Here is a 15,465-nt window from a genome sequence, read left to right as displayed (position 1 = left end):
TGCCTGGCAAGCACTTTTGCTCACAAAGACAGCTTGCAGTTCTAAAGCTTAGCTCCTTGGACAGAGCTGTCTCATCTTCTTTCCTTTTTTTCATCCCAATAATTAAATATCAATGAGCTCACCACTTGTTAAAAAACCTCGATAGTCATTGAATACCAACATCTGGCAGGCAGGGAACAATGTACTTTGGGGAGGAAAAAATACCAAGACCAGATTCTTGCCAAGAAGACTTAGTCTAATGGTAAAAAGAAGACAGGAACACAGAATGGCCCATTTAAGGCAGCAAGAGGAGCATGAGAGTCAGGAATGCATGAAGGGTAGTAGAAGCACAGAGGAGAGAGTGATGGTGGTGATGGTTTGTTATCCTCCCTAACATAGAGGGTTGGGCCTGGACAGAAACCTGGTGAAACCAGAGGCTCACCTATTGGGTGGCTGGCAAAGAACAATGACAGTTGAGGCTTAGGGCTAGGACTCTATTCTAACAACTTTTAGTTATTGCTGATGCTACCAGGCATTTAGCCTACTCTGTTTCTGGGGGTGGAGGCAAGTACAATAGGTCCTTTCCTTTACTACTGAGATGCACAAACAACTCTCCCACAGAGAAAGGTCAAGAGGCTCTAGGTGGATGGCTGGGAGGTGTTTCTATTGGGAAACCAAAAAGAGATTCAGAGTCATAAGGGTGCTTAAGAGGGAGATATGGTGGCTCTGGTAAAACAAATTCTTGCTGCTTCCAGCCAAGTCTAGGGCCTGCCATCACTCTTATGGGGCATGCTTTGTGCAGCGGAGATGTTCATGTTAAAGGCTCCTGGAGGCTCAGAGCCCAGCCCAGAGAAGGAGGTCAGAGAGGAGAAAGACAGGTTTAACTCTACAAAGGCTCCTAAAGCTCTGAGTTTCTGTTAAATCAGCATTGCATGCGCGCGCGCACGCGTGTGTGTGTGTTAGGGGGAGAGAGAGAGAAAGAGAGAGAGAGAGAGAGACTTGCCAGTTAGTGAAGGAAGAGTAGGGGGAGGGAAGAATCTAGCCCAGCACAAACTCGAGGCAAGTTCTCAGCTGTGAAGCCAGCTGGTTACTGGTTATGCATCTCTTTAGGTAAATAGTACTTATCTGCTGAACTAGATGGTCCTGGGGTCCCTGTTGGAAGGTCTCCCCAGGCTTATGGTGGAAGAGAGCCTTTCTCTACTCCTCTGTCACTCTGGCTGGTGCAGTGGCAATGCCCAGCTAACTCAAAGGTATAATCTCACCCCTGGGACATCTACAGGAAGGGGCCCTGAAATACATACATACATAACCAATACTTACCCAAAGAGCCCCCTACAGTTGCATAGCCCATACCTCTGAGGAACACCTCCTTTGCTCTGACTATACTCCCTCACAGCTCCTCCCCACCTGTGTAGCCTTCATCTCGTCTACAGAGTTCTGACATAGTCTATGTACTTCCACACCTGCTGAACTTTTCTGTGTGCCTGTAGGATACTGCTTCTTAATCACCTGGGGATACTGTTTAAATGCAGATTCCAGTTTAGTAGATCTGAATGGTGCTTAAGTGGCTATATTTCATACCAGCTCCCAAGTGATACCAATGCTCTGAATAGGGTCCACACTTTGAATAGGCTCTAGGCCTCAAGGCTCTAGGCCAACCCCTCTGCACCCATACCAGCCCCAGACAACATTTCAAACAGCCCTCTGCCTCCACCTTAACCTGGTTTTATACTCTTAGTGCCTAGAGAGGACAATGATTTGGTGGGGGAGGAAAGAGGGGAGAGGACCCAAAGCTTATGTCAGGGAGGCAGGTCTGCTAAGAGCTCTGGCTAGGCAAAGGCAGGGAGTTGTTCATAACAATGCAGACCAGGTGTGGTTCTTTTGGAATTCAGCAGATCATTTAGTTAATATTGCTCCAATACCTGTTACTAACAATATGTACAGCTATGGTGCTTGGTGGTTTGTATATATTACCTCATTTAATCCTCCTAAAAATTAGGTAAATATCATTCCCATTTTAAAATTGAAGAACCAGGTTATCTAAAGTAATATATTCAAAATCATGCCTTGAAGGTGGTTGGCACTAAAATGTACTTGTAATTTCTTATACCCAAAACCTTCTTAGAGACATCAGATAAAGTCAAGAGATTAACAACACATCAGAACTTAGGCAGCTGTGGGACTGCTGTCTTGTAAAGCAGGTACTTGGAAGGCTGGTGCTAGTTTCATCCTGTCTCCAGGGCTCTACACACATTTGAAGCCCTTCTTCAGAAAATGGCATGGATATTTTCTGATTACCAACCTTCTGCTCAACAAGTGCTCTGCAGGAAGGAAATATTGGAGTCACTGAAGCAGTCATTGCCTCTGGACAGAGAGAGAGACACACTAGCAGGAAGCAGCAAGCAAGAAAAAGCACTGGAGACTGAGAATGCTGAGCCCAGGAACAGAAAAGAAGATGACAGTATTTTTAAAAGGAGATGAAAGAGTCTCAGTCATGGGACATCTGGGTGGCTCAGTTAAGCATCTGTCTTCGGCTCCAGTCATTATCCTTGGGCCCAGGTTCAACTCCCACATCAGGCTCCTTGCTCAGTGGGGAGCACTCTGCCTCTACCTGCTGCTCCCTGCAGCTCTCTGCTCTCTCTCTCTTGTGCTAATAAATAAATAAATAAATTTTTAATTAAAAAAAAAAAAGAGTCTCAGTCCCCAATTCAGTTCTGGTACTAAATTTTAGGGTCATTTATACTAGGTACTTGCAGATACAAAGATACTATGATCTCTATTGGTGAAGAGCCAGCATATAAGGCAAATGAATAAACAGATAATGTTTAATAATATGCCAAGTGCTACAACAGAGGTTTGTACATAGTGTTGTCTGTACACAGAACAGAAGTACCTATTCCACCCTGGGGAATCAGGGAAGACTTCTCCAAAGAAAGCTGAGGCATTAATGAGTAGGAGATAGAAATGAACCAGATGAAGAAAGGAGTGGGGAAAGAAAAGCAAAGGCAAGAAAATAGCCATCTCAGATGAAAGGAATAGCACAGTTTTGCTGGAATGTTTAGTGGTGGGGTGAAGTGCGAGTGACAAGACCAGAACAGGAGGGAGACTTAAAATCATAAAGGGCTTTGGAAATCACAATCAGGACTTTGGACTTTAATGGAAAATAATGGGATTGGAGAAAAAAAGCGTATTAAGGTCATACTGCTAGGGCTTAGTTGGCTGACTGGATCTGGGTTTGAGAAGAAGGACCTAGGCACAGATGACTCCTAAGTTTCAGGGTATGTGCGTGCGTGCGTGTGTGTGTGTGTGTGTGTGTGTGTGTACCTATAAATATGAGGGATCAGAGGGAAGAACTTAGGGAACACTAATACTGAAAGGGTAGACAGAAGAGGACTGACAGCAAAGGGCCAGGGAGAACCTGGTGTCATGGATGTCTGGGAAGGATAGGGCTATGAGAATGTAAAACAGGGAGAAACAGAACCAGAGTTCTCAAGGGGCTCTTATATGACAAGAGAGACAGGAGTGGAGGATGGCTGAGGCTACGAGGTAGGAGCCAGTGGAGAAGGGCCAGATACTTGAAGATGTCAGAAAAGAGAATTTAAGACTCACTGTTTACTCTGTGGTTTGCTAACATTTTAGCAGAAACTCTATTTTTCTCTCAGTGTTATGTGTCTGATACTTGGGAAGCTTGAGACTCCCCAGAAATAAGCCCCATTAGAGAAGTCTAGCCATGGTCTAGAGAGCATGGCAAGTCTGCTGTTTCTTTTTTTTTTTTCTTTTTAAAAAAAATTATTTATTTATTTATTTGACAGAAAGAGGGAGAGAAATCACAAGTAGGCAGAGAGGCAGACAGAGAGGAGGAGGGGGGAAGCAGGCTCCCTGTTGAGCAGAGAACCTGATGGGGGGCTTGATCCCAGGACCCTGAGATCATGACCTGAGCCAAAGGCAGAGGCTTAACCCACTGAGCAACCCAGGCACCCCTAGTCTGCTATTTCTTAGGAAGTGTGCATAAGAGTGGTTTGAAGACAAAGGAGGCTAGCAGAAGCAAGCTGGTTGGGATAGGGGGTTGCAGTTGCCCCAAATTCTGGCTGTACCACAGTCCCATGACTTAGCCTTGGGCCATTCTCCCCAGGCTAGGGCAAAATGTATAAAAGCCCTGGGCTTCTAGTATTTTAGGCAGGAGGCCTACACAGACCAAATAGGTTTCTTGAACTTTTTCTTTTCCTTTTTTTTTTTTTTTAAGATTTTATTTATTTATTTATTTATTTATTTATTTATTTGAGAGATCAAGAGAGAGAGCATGAGCAGGGCAGAGGGAGACAAACAGACTCCCTGCTAAGCAGGGAGCCCAATGCAGAGCTTGATCCCCAGGACCCCAGGATCCCAGGTCCCTGGGACCATGACTTGAACTGAAGGCAGATGCTTAACTGACTGAGTCACCCAGGCACCACTGCTTTGAGTTTTTTCAAGAATCTGAAACACCTGCTCTACCAACCATGGACATCCAGGAGAGGCTCAGCGTTGGAAACTATACTCCAAGTAAGTCTGGTTATGTAGTGATCATGATTTCTCACTTTTAAAGCTTTCAATAATACTTTTCTATAAAAATACACTAATAAAACTAAAGAATCATTTGACTTACGTGTGCTTGGCTGGCTCCAATCAGTAGAGCATGTGACTCTTAATCTTGGGGTCATGAGTTAAAACCCCACATTGGACATAGAGTTTACCTTTTTTTTTTTTTTTTTAAAGATTTATCCATTCATTTGAGGGGGGAGGCAAGAGAGCACACGCAGGGGAAGCGGCAGAGGGAAAAGGAGAAACAGGCTCCCCACTGAGCAGGGAGCCCCACGTGGGGCCCTGACCCAGGACTCTAGGATCATGACCTGAGCTGAAGGCAGATACTGAACCAACTCAGCCACCCAGACACTCTGGGCAAAAAGTTTACTTTAAAAAAAAAAAAAGGAATTTGGGGTGCCAGGCTGGCTCAGTCAGTAGAGCATACAATTCTTTTTTTTTTTTTTTAAGATTTTATTTATTTATTTGACAGAGATCACAAGTAGACGGAGAGGCAGGCAGAGAGAGAGGAGGAAGCAGGTTCTCTGCTGAGCAGAGAGCACGATGCGGGGCTCAATCCCAAGACCTTGAGATCATGACCTGAATAGAAAGCAGAGGCTTTAACCCTCTGAGCCATCCAGACACCCCCGAGCATACAATTCTTGATCCCAGATTGTTAAATTCAAGCCCCACACTGCGTGTACAGATTATTTAAAAATATAATCTTGGGGCGCCTGGGTGGCTCAGTGGGTTAAAGCCTCTGCCTTCGGCTCGGGTCATGATCCCAGTGTCCTGGGATCGAGCCCCACATCGGGCTCTCTGCTCAGCAGGGAGCCTGCTTCCTCCTCTCTCTCTGCCTGCCTCTCTGCTTACTTGTAATCTCTGTCTGTCAAATAAATAAATAAAATCTTTAAAAAAAAATAATCTTAAAAAAAGAATAATTTGACTTAATTATTAATTCATCCCTTAGATATAGTGAAGGAGTCAGTAAACTGCATGCCTCTACTGTAAGAGAAGATAAGATATGTGCAATTAGAGTTAAGGGTTGATACTAGGTCTGTCTCCTGCACCCAAACATTAGAACCTATAGGTGAGGGGGCAGTGGGCAGGAAAACTGAGCTTGCACTGGCCCTGGCAATCTCAATGAGGTTGGACTGACTCCTCCCAAAACCTTGACCTTGGGAGCTACTACATTTTGAAAACATCATGTTTTGGGAATGAAGAGCCTGTTTCCTTATATACAAAAATGGGTCTGTGAATGTTGCCAGAGTTGAATGAATGTTTTATGCTATTTGATGTGTTTGAAATAACCCAGTAAGTTGAAAATTTTTGCTGTGAAAGGAATGTTTGTTCCATAGAGTGAAATGGTGGTTACAACTAGAAAAGAAACCCCAAAAGTTCCTGTGTTTCCTGGCAGGGGAACAATGCTTTCTCTTCATTTGCTTCACAACCTCACGGCAATCAAAAGGTTAGTTACAAGGCCTCACATCTGGGCTTCATGGAAGCAGAGAATAACCATTTCCAGGAGTGTTTTGGATTCTACATGGACACCTAATTTAACAGGCAGTAGGGACCTGTATTGTTCCTATTATGACTTCCACTCTTCTCCCAATTCTCTTCTATCTTTCACTACTACAAGGAAAACTACAAGGAAAACCGTTGGCTCTTCAGTGATTTTATCCTATCAGTGTTGAGGAGAGTACTTCTCAATTCCTTGTGACATCTAGGTGGGACCAGGAAAAGTTCTCTCTCTACTGATAGGAGAACTAATGGTGTACTGAAAGAACCCCCAAATCCAGTCAACCCTGGGCTGCTGTGGATTCTAAGAGAATTTTGCCACCCACCCCCTCTGCCCCAGCCCCAGCCAGTTACAAATTGTTGGGGATCGAGCTGCTTTGACATGCTGATGTTATCAGCCTCATGGTGCCTGGAGCATGCAGATAGGAACAGGGAATGGCGCCGTCTAACCGGACATAGTAATGCAATTTAGTTTCTGAAATCCAAGTAGGAAATTTTGAAAGCTGACATTTTTTTATCTAACACAGGAGGGGGATGATAGTGGGAATTCCCAGCAGAACCATCAAAATGCAGAGATGGCTTCTATTGTATATTAATAAACAGCTCAAAGCAATGGAAAAATGTACAGAGAGCATTTGTAGGGGAAGTTAAGTGTCTGGTCCTTCTTGGCCCCTCCTTCTCCCTCCTCTGAGCTCTGCTGCCAGGTGACCACTCCACTTGTGTGAACCCCAAGCTGCGGCTAGAAGCTCCTCTCCTGGGCATCCCTGTGAGAGTCCCCAGTGCTGGGGATATGGAGGAGGCACCAGCCTCCCCAGGGGTTGTGCCACAGCAGTTTGGGTGGATCTCAACTGGGCTACGAATGTGTCAGACAGACAGCTGCTTGCCTTCCCTCCCAGTTCCCTAACCTCAACCCATGCCACTCTTCCCCCAGATTACCAAAATTTGCATCACTGGTCTTTGTTTCTGACAGAGCACAAAGAGCCTTCCTGCCTCATGCTCCCCTTCTGGCTACATCTTATTTGTCCTTCAGGCCTCAGCAGACACATCATCTCTTATCAAAAAGTTCCCACGAATACCAGTTTGGGTTAGGTCCCCCTATAGTATACTCTCACAGCACCACCTCCTTCCATTTCTTTCATGTACTTATCAAATTTTACTTTGAATATTTGTATAATTTATTTAATAAACATTCATGCAAGCAGGGGCCATGCCTATTTCTACTGTGTCCTCCTAGTGCCTAGCACAGAGACTGAACACAATCTGATGACAGGCAAACAGATTGCTTCCATTTGTTTGAGCCACAGCAAGGTTTTTTCTGTGACAGAGATGGCAAAAGTCTGGTGGCTGCCAGGCTGTGCCAGGGCCTTGTCTAATGGTGTCCCAGCCAGATCTTGTATTGTGTGCTCTTTGTAGGGCCACTTCTCTATGTAAGTCTCTGGCTGGGGGCTGAAAGATCGCCTTCCAGGAAGTTATTTTAGAGAAGAGCCAAAGCAGAAGTCCCCAAACCCTCACTTACTCACTCACCTGAAGGGTTGTCCTAGTTAGAACTCACTTAAGGTCCAAAACAGCAGCCCAACTTCAGGTTGCCCTCTGGGGGGACTGATCATCAGCTGAGCAAACAGCTTTATCTGAGACTCTAGGGCCAGGCTCAGATATTGCTTGCAGATACACATTCCCACCACCAAAGTTTTAGGGGAGTGGGAAGCCAGCTTGGAATCAAACCATCAGAAAACCCTTTGGAGGGAGATGGGGGCAGAGCTGCTCTGATCCTGGCTGCTCAAACTGCTTTCTGGCAACCAGAGGCTTACAACCATGTTTACCAGGCAGCAAAGCATCCAAGGCATGGGAGCGCTTGGAAGGAGACAGCAAAGGAAAACGCAAGAAACCTCCCTGAACTGTAAGCATACCTCTAGCTGGAGAATAGGGCCTGTGGATTCCAGTTTTGCCTGTGAACTGCACTGACTTTGGAGTCTAGACAGGTCATTTCACAGTTCCCAGGTCTGTTTTTATTCAGGCCTGAGATTCCAGAAAGAGCCTCCAGGGAAGAGAGTAAATGAGTTGTCCCAGGGCAATGCCAGATGGCAGCCCTGGGATTAGAATTCATGGGCCCTTCTTTCCAGCCAGCTGCTCCTTCCCCTGAGTCCTGAACTGTTTCTTCTGAATGCTCAGGATTATATTCAATTTAGTAAGGTTTGTGGTCACATAATCACTGCTCCTAATAAAAATAAATACAGAGCATCCACTGTTAGGGAAGGCAAACATGGGGGAGCCTTTGCCCCTGAGAAAACAGGCCAAAAGCAAGTTCTGGCTGAGGTTAGGCCTGTTCTACTTGAACATAAACCAACACAAACAACTCTCTTGGGATCTGACAGAGTCCTCATCTGTTCTTGTTTCTTGTCCAGGCTTCCTTATATGCCGATAGCCTGTGCTTAATCCCACAGTAAGGGCCTATCCTGGAAGCTAGAAAACAGTTTCAACACATGAGAGGAGCCAGCCTGAGGGATAGTCTGTATCTAGGTCCTCTGAGTATCTTTTCATCCCTAAATTAGTTACTACACTGTCAATGCTCCCATCTCCAGGACTGTTATCTAGCTATACCTCTTCAGGTGGGGTGGAGGCAGCCCTACTCCTTCCAGTTCAAACTCTGTCAGGTCTACTCACGGCTCAGCAAAATCTAAAGGCTCTTTTCTCCTCCCTGCCCTAGCCTGTCCCATTATGACCGGTGGTGCTAAAAGCGGGAGCCTGCAGCTGTTCTCTGCTGGCTTCATATTGCTTTAGCACTGTTTCTTTGACCAGGAAGTTCTTTGAGGTGTAAGGCATACAGTGGCCTTTTTAGCTCAGACAGTTCTTTCATATAGGACCCAGGAGTCTATGAGAGATGAAGAAAACAATGCAGAGCCTTACATAAGGCCCAGAGCAGAGCTCGTTGGGAGGGATGGGATCATGAGTGCTTTCACTAACCTTCAGTCCAGGTAAACTTACCTACCCTCCTCACTCACCAGCTAAGGCAATCCAAGTGAGAGCACAGTAGCCTCATCTGTTGGCTTTGATTCATTTAGCTATGGAAGAGGCTTGGAAGTAGAGAAGGAGCTTTCAACTAGAAAATCCAACCCTAGTAGGTGACTTCGATTCCTCTGCCCTTCCAGATTCTTCACAAACCGCTCCTTTGGATGATTTGGGGAATCAGGAAGGAAATCCCTCTGCAGTGTTAACCTAACTCTCTTTTGCCAAGGGCCCAAGTGCATGGCTAGGGTGGGGGTGGCAGGCTGTGAACCTCTGGACTCACTAGTTTCATTTCTGCTTCTATTTGCTATACTTGCCCCCAACCACCTATGTCAATACTCTTTCCCTAAAAAGAGGTATCTTTAAATCAAGTGCATAGTCAGTGGCAGACTGATTGCACGGTGATAGCTCATGAAATGTTCTAGCTTCAGGCCTTGAATTCTGCTCAGTGCTTCTCCTTAGTTTCCCCTGCCTCACACACAAGACTAAAGATCAGAATGCAGGGGTATTAGAGCCAAAGGCTCTTTTAACACTTCCTTGTTCCACTAGATTCTTACCTCCTCCCTCTGAAATCCTGCAGTCCTGCCCAGGGACAGCTCAGATGCTGTTTATTTCACCTTCAGAGCGATGGCAACGTCAAGAAAGAGCTCGAGTCAGGCTAGATGTGTGTGGAGGAAAGTGGGACAAGGGCTGGAGATGATAAGAGGGGGGGTCCCTGGATCCATAGGACTGAACTCGGAGACAGAAGAGGTCAGAGACATGTATAAGAAAGCTATTCAAAATTAAATAAAAAGGGCCTTAAGGACTTGGGCACTGTGGCTTTGCAGACCTGAGAGACTGGGCTCCTTCAGGAGCTGTCCAAGGTTCTGAACCGCCTCCACCTGAAGATCTTGGAGCCTCTGGACGAGAGCCCCAGGACAAGAGCCCCACATGCCAGTTAATGCCGACCTTAAATGCTACTGGCTACTCTCTGTCTATCTCTGCTTGGACCCATTGCCTGAAGTAGCTCCACCATAACTCAAATCACTCTCTATGGGTACAGGCTGGACTCCTTGTTAGCAGCCTGGTTGGCTGGTCAGACTTTCAATAAGGGATGAGGTGGAAATTGAGGATCTTGGTGTTTATCTCCCAGTCCCTCAGGGAGCCCAAGAATAAATGGGCCTGGCTCAGGGACAAGGTGGCTGGTCACAGGGAAGGGAAAGAGGTCTCCATGAGGCACATCTTCAGACAGATCAGTTACTCCTCCCCTCACCTCAGTGGCCGCTGCACACATGTGCAAGTACACACACACACACATGCATGCACATACACAGAGGCCATATTTTCTGCTCTGTCACTGCAGAGCCTGTACTACTACAGAGAAGGCACAGTCTCCTTTGTCCACACCTGAGCATAATGTACTGTTTGGTTCTCACCACAGATATTACAGAAATCTCGCAAAGAATACCAAAACTTAAAACCTAATAAGATATTGCTTTTTTCTAATTTTAAGAGGAATATATTGTCACTGTAAAAAGTCAAGACAAGCACAAAAGAAGAAAAAAATCACCCTAAATCTTACCATCCAGAGCTATATCCCATGTTAACTTCTTGCCACACAGCCTGGGGCCTTGTGTGTGTGTTTGTGTGTGTTGTGCACATGTGTGTGTGTGCATGCACACACCCACACTACAAGTGTTATTAAAAGCCAGTATAGCGCAGTGGTTAAAAGTATGAGTCTTAGAGTAAGTTTTACCTCTGCCATTTACTTGTCTGTGTGATCATGATCAAATTTCTGACCTCACTGGATCTGGTTTTCATAAATTTCTTGGTGTGTATGGGGGGAGGTTTAGAGAGATACTGTGTTTAATGGTAAAGCTTAGTTCATCTGGTATAGGCATGGCCTGGAATTGAAGCAGCAGGATGGGTAGGAGACCCTCACAGAGCCTACATGGTGAAGATGAGGAAGGTAACCATCAAACAGAAGAGCCCTAAGGCCTCAGATAGGGTAAAGCCTAGAATAGCACAGGAAAAGAGCTGCTGCTTGAGAGATGGGTTTCTGGCATAGCCAAGGATAAAGCTACCAAACACTATTCCAAAGCTCCTGAACCAGTCATACCAACTGTAGTGACCCCAGTACCACTTGGTCACTGTGTCAATGTCCTGGGAGACAACAGTGATCTGGACACCCATCTGACCAGCTGGAGTACGGAGCTGCTGTAGATGGCTATTTAGACGGGATCTCTGGCCTACCCAGGAAGGAGGCAGGCACACACTCGACTGGACCCCTGGTACAACAGTGGATCAGAGCTGGAAGAATGAGTAGTGCCTCAGTGGCCTGCACTTCTTTAGTCTCCCCACTTTAGTTCTAGGTCTCAGTGCTCAGCTTTTCCACCCTGTTTTTCACCTTAACATAAGGAAAATAATAGTATCCATCTCAAAAGATTGCTGGGAGGATAAAATAGGATACTGCATATGAAGTGCTTACTACAGCGTTTGATGCCTGGTAAGCAGTCAATAAAGGGCAGCTTTTATTACACATCACACACACACACACACACGAAATCACTCTAATACTGCTTGATGTCTAATATTATTTTATTTATTTATTTTTTTAAAGATTTTTATTTATTTGACAGACAGATCACAAGTAGGCAGAGAGGCAGGCAGAGAGAGAGAGGAGGAGGAGGAGGCAGGCTCCCTGCCGAGCAGAGAGCCCGATGTGAGGCTCAATCCCAGGACCCTGGGATCATGACCTGAGCCAAAGGCAGAGGCTTTAACCACTGAGCCACCCAGGCGACTCCTGATGCCTAATTTTAAAACCAGACTATTCTCCATCTCAGAGAAAAGCTGAAGAGAGGATGAGTAAGCTCAGTTTATTTCATCTTCTATCTGGCCTAACTTTCCAGGCCACAGTGATGTTAGTTGGGACTTGGGAAATAAAATGGCCTCCTAGCTCAGAAAGGGGAAAAAAGGCAGTTCTTTATCCAGGGCTTTAGCTTTCAGCCTGAGCTCCGCAGCCAGGAAATGGCAGGGGCTTCTTTTGGTCAAGGTTCTCTCCTCTTCTTAAACTTTGGGCCCCAGCCTTTTGGCCTGCTTCCTCTAGCCAGAACTTTCTACCTCTCTGCCCGGAGTGCCCCACTCTCCTGTCCCACTCTCCTGTCCCACTCTCCTCCAGGTGTTCCTTACCTCTTGGCATCCACAAGTTCCTTTGTCTGGTTTGGGCAAGCTTACTTCCTCACTGTCGACATCCCGGGCATTTGAGTACTATGCCCACCACCCCCACCTCTCCATACCTGCTCCACTAACCCTACTCTCTTTGAGGTCAGAACAGGCTCCTAAATAAAATGCAATGGTCTTTTCTCAGGTGACCATCCATTACCTTTCAGTATCAGTAGACAGTGCTGACCAAATCTTTCTGGAGATTCTATTTTCCCTTGGCTTTTGTAAAAACATCCTATCCCTATCTGTTCCGACTACCCTCCCTACTGTTCTTTCTCTGATACTCTAGACATAGATCCTCTCCTTAGTGTGGTCACTGACTCATTTTCCACATGCTCTCTCAGCATGTGGAAATATAATATTATATTATAAACTTATTATTTCAAATATCTCTCTCTCAGTTTTGCACCCAAATCTATATCTCTAGCTCTGACCTCTTAAGCTCCAGACCCACATTTCCAACTGCCTACTACTTTCACTGATGTCATACCCTTCCCCTAGTCTATTTCTTCCTGTTGACTACCCTTATCCTGTTAATGGCACAAACCACTTTGCCAGTTAAATAAACTCAAAACATAAAAGGTTGTTAAAGAAACTTATTATTTTGAAACAGTCTTATATTTATAGAAGAATTACAAAGTGCACACTCTTCACACAGCTTACCCTAATGTTAGCTCTTGTATACTCTTCACACAGCTTACCCTAATGTTAGCAGCCATGTATGTTGATCAATTCTACATTGAACAAATCAATACTATTCACTAAACTATAGACTTTATGCAAATTTCTCCAGTTTTTCCATTAAAACCCCTTTTTCTGTTCCATATTGCATTTCATTGATATGTCTCCATGGTCTCCTTAGTTTCTTCCTCTTTTTTTGACTTTCACAACTTTGACTTTAGAGGAGTACTGGTCAGGTATTTTTTAAAACATTCCTGCAATTTTGGGGTGCCTGGATGACTGAGTAGGTTAAGCCTCTACTTTCGGCTCAGGTCATGATCTCAGGGTCCTGGGATCGAGCCCCGCATCACCTGCTTCCCCCCCTCTCTTTGCCTGCCTCTCGCCTACTTGTGATCTCTCTGTCAAATAAATAAATAAAATCTTAAAAAAAATTCCTGCAATTTTGATTTGCTGTGTTTTCTCATGATTAGACAGAGGTTATGGATTTGGGGGGAAAAATACCACCTAGGTGAATTGTCCTTGTATCACAGCCTATCAGGGGGTATATGACTTATTGTTGGTGGTACTAATTTTAATCATTTAGGGCAGTGTTTACCAGGTTTCTCCACTTAAGTGTCTATTTTTCTTTTATTTTGACCATATTCCATTAGTCAGAAGCAAGTCACTAAGTCCAGGCCACACTCAAGGGAGGAGAATTGAGTTCCACTTTCTAGAGGAGTATGAAAGAATTTGTGGACGATGTTAAGATTACTACAGTAATTAATACATATTTTGGTAGAAGTTCTTATGGGCTGTGCAAATTCTTATTTCTCCTTGAAATTTCACCCACTAGTTTTAGCAATCAGTGGATCCTGCCAGCAGCAATTATTACTATGATGTTCTCAGGATAATTTTTAAATTTTTCTCATTCTATTAAAAAACTACTTTTAAATAAATTCTAATAAACTTTTAAATTATATAAATATCATAATTCTTGAAGATTTGTTCTTTCTCCCTCATTTATTTACTTGTTGAACTATTTATATCAGTATGGATTAATATACATTTATTTTATTTTGGGGGGTGATAATCGAATACTACCATAATTTATTTTGTTGTTCAAATTGTTTCAGCTTTGGCTACTGGAACCTTTTTCAAGTTGGCTCCTATCTCCTTTTGATGTGCCGGGGGGGGGAGGTCATTTTAATCTACCTCTTTCCTCCTTATATTTCTGACAAGCTAATCATGAACATATAGTAACATTCTTTTTTCTCTTTTTGTTTCCTTTTTTTTTTTTGTATTCTCTCTCTCTCTTTTTTTTTTTTTTAAGATTTTAGACAGACAGAGATCATAAGTAGGTAGAGAGGCAGGCAGAGAGAGAGGAAGGGAAGCAGGCTCCCTGCCGAGCAGAGAGCCCAATGAGGAGCTCAATTCCAGGATCCTGGAATCATGACCCAAGCTGAAGGCAGAGGCTTTAACCCACTGAGCCACCAGGTGCCCCTTTTTTCTGTATTCTCTAAACCAACATCCTGCTTCAGATCCTTATCAACATACTTCAGGATCACTGCAGTGGTAACCCACTCATCTCCCCACCCCATTTCTTCTTCTTCCAACTCATCCTACACATTACTCTTAAATTACCCTTCTGAGAATTAAACACTTCTCTCATCACATCATTCCGTTGTTCAAAACCCTTCAATGGCTCCTATCACTTAAAAACTCCTTGATCTGGCATTCAGTAGTTTTAACAACATGGCCCAACTTGACAATCTGGTTGCTTCTCCAATTGTTCATCTTTCCAAATTCTTTGTTCTCTTTGCCCCAGCTGTTAGCGCTATGTGCAGACGACTTCCAATTTCTATCTCTACCTCTAACTCTATCATTTTAATCCATCAAAAAAAATCTCTATTAGTTTAACTTACAAAAGCTATGTATGTTAAATGGGGATAATTAAAACAATGATTAACAATGGTTAAAATAGAATGAGTCTCTGACTCTCCTCTGCCCTCTGCCTTTCCCAGATTATTATTTTTTTTAAAGATTTATTTATTTACTTGAGAGAATAAAGAGAAAGAAAGAGAAAGAGACAGAGAGAGCATGAGCAGGGGGAGGGGCAGAGGGAGAGGAAGAGGAACAAGCAGACTCCCCACTTCGCGGGGAGCCTGACTTGGGGCTTAATCCCAGGACCTCAAGATCATGACCCCAGCGGAAGAAGTCAGATGCTCAACCGACTGAGCCATCCAGGTGCCCCCCTCAGGTTGATTCAAAAAATGGGCAGAAGATATGAACAGACACTTCTCCAGTCAAGACATACAAATGGCTATCAGACATATGAAAAAATGTTCATCATCACTAGCCCTCGGGGAGATTCAAAATAAAACCACATTGAGATATCACCTTACACCAGTTAGAATGGCCAAAATTAACAAGACAGGAAACAACATGTGTCGGAGGGGATGTGGAGAAAGAGGAACCCTATTACACTGTTAGTGGGAATGCAAGTTGGTGCAGCCTCTTTGGAGAACAGTGTGGAGATTCCTCAAGAAA

General features: G+C 44.4%; 1 protein-coding gene and 1 pseudogene across 6 annotated transcripts in view; both read right to left on the bottom strand.

Moving 5' to 3' along the window:
* FAM219A (family with sequence similarity 219 member A) overlaps positions 1–15,465 on the bottom strand; it is a 55,067-nt gene that overhangs the window by 18,624 nt on the left and 20,978 nt on the right. The gene's annotated exons all lie outside the window — the stretch shown is intronic.
* On the bottom strand, positions 10,984–12,287 carry LOC132024916 (ATP synthase F(0) complex subunit C1, mitochondrial-like; annotated as a pseudogene).

Source organism: Mustela nigripes, chromosome 9, assembly GCF_022355385.1.
Source record: "Mustela nigripes isolate SB6536 chromosome 9, MUSNIG.SB6536, whole genome shotgun sequence".
Lineage (NCBI taxonomy): Eukaryota > Metazoa > Chordata > Mammalia > Carnivora > Mustelidae > Mustela > Mustela nigripes.
The sequence above is the reverse complement of the archived record's forward strand: the minus strand, read 5'-3'. Positions and strand labels throughout refer to the sequence as shown.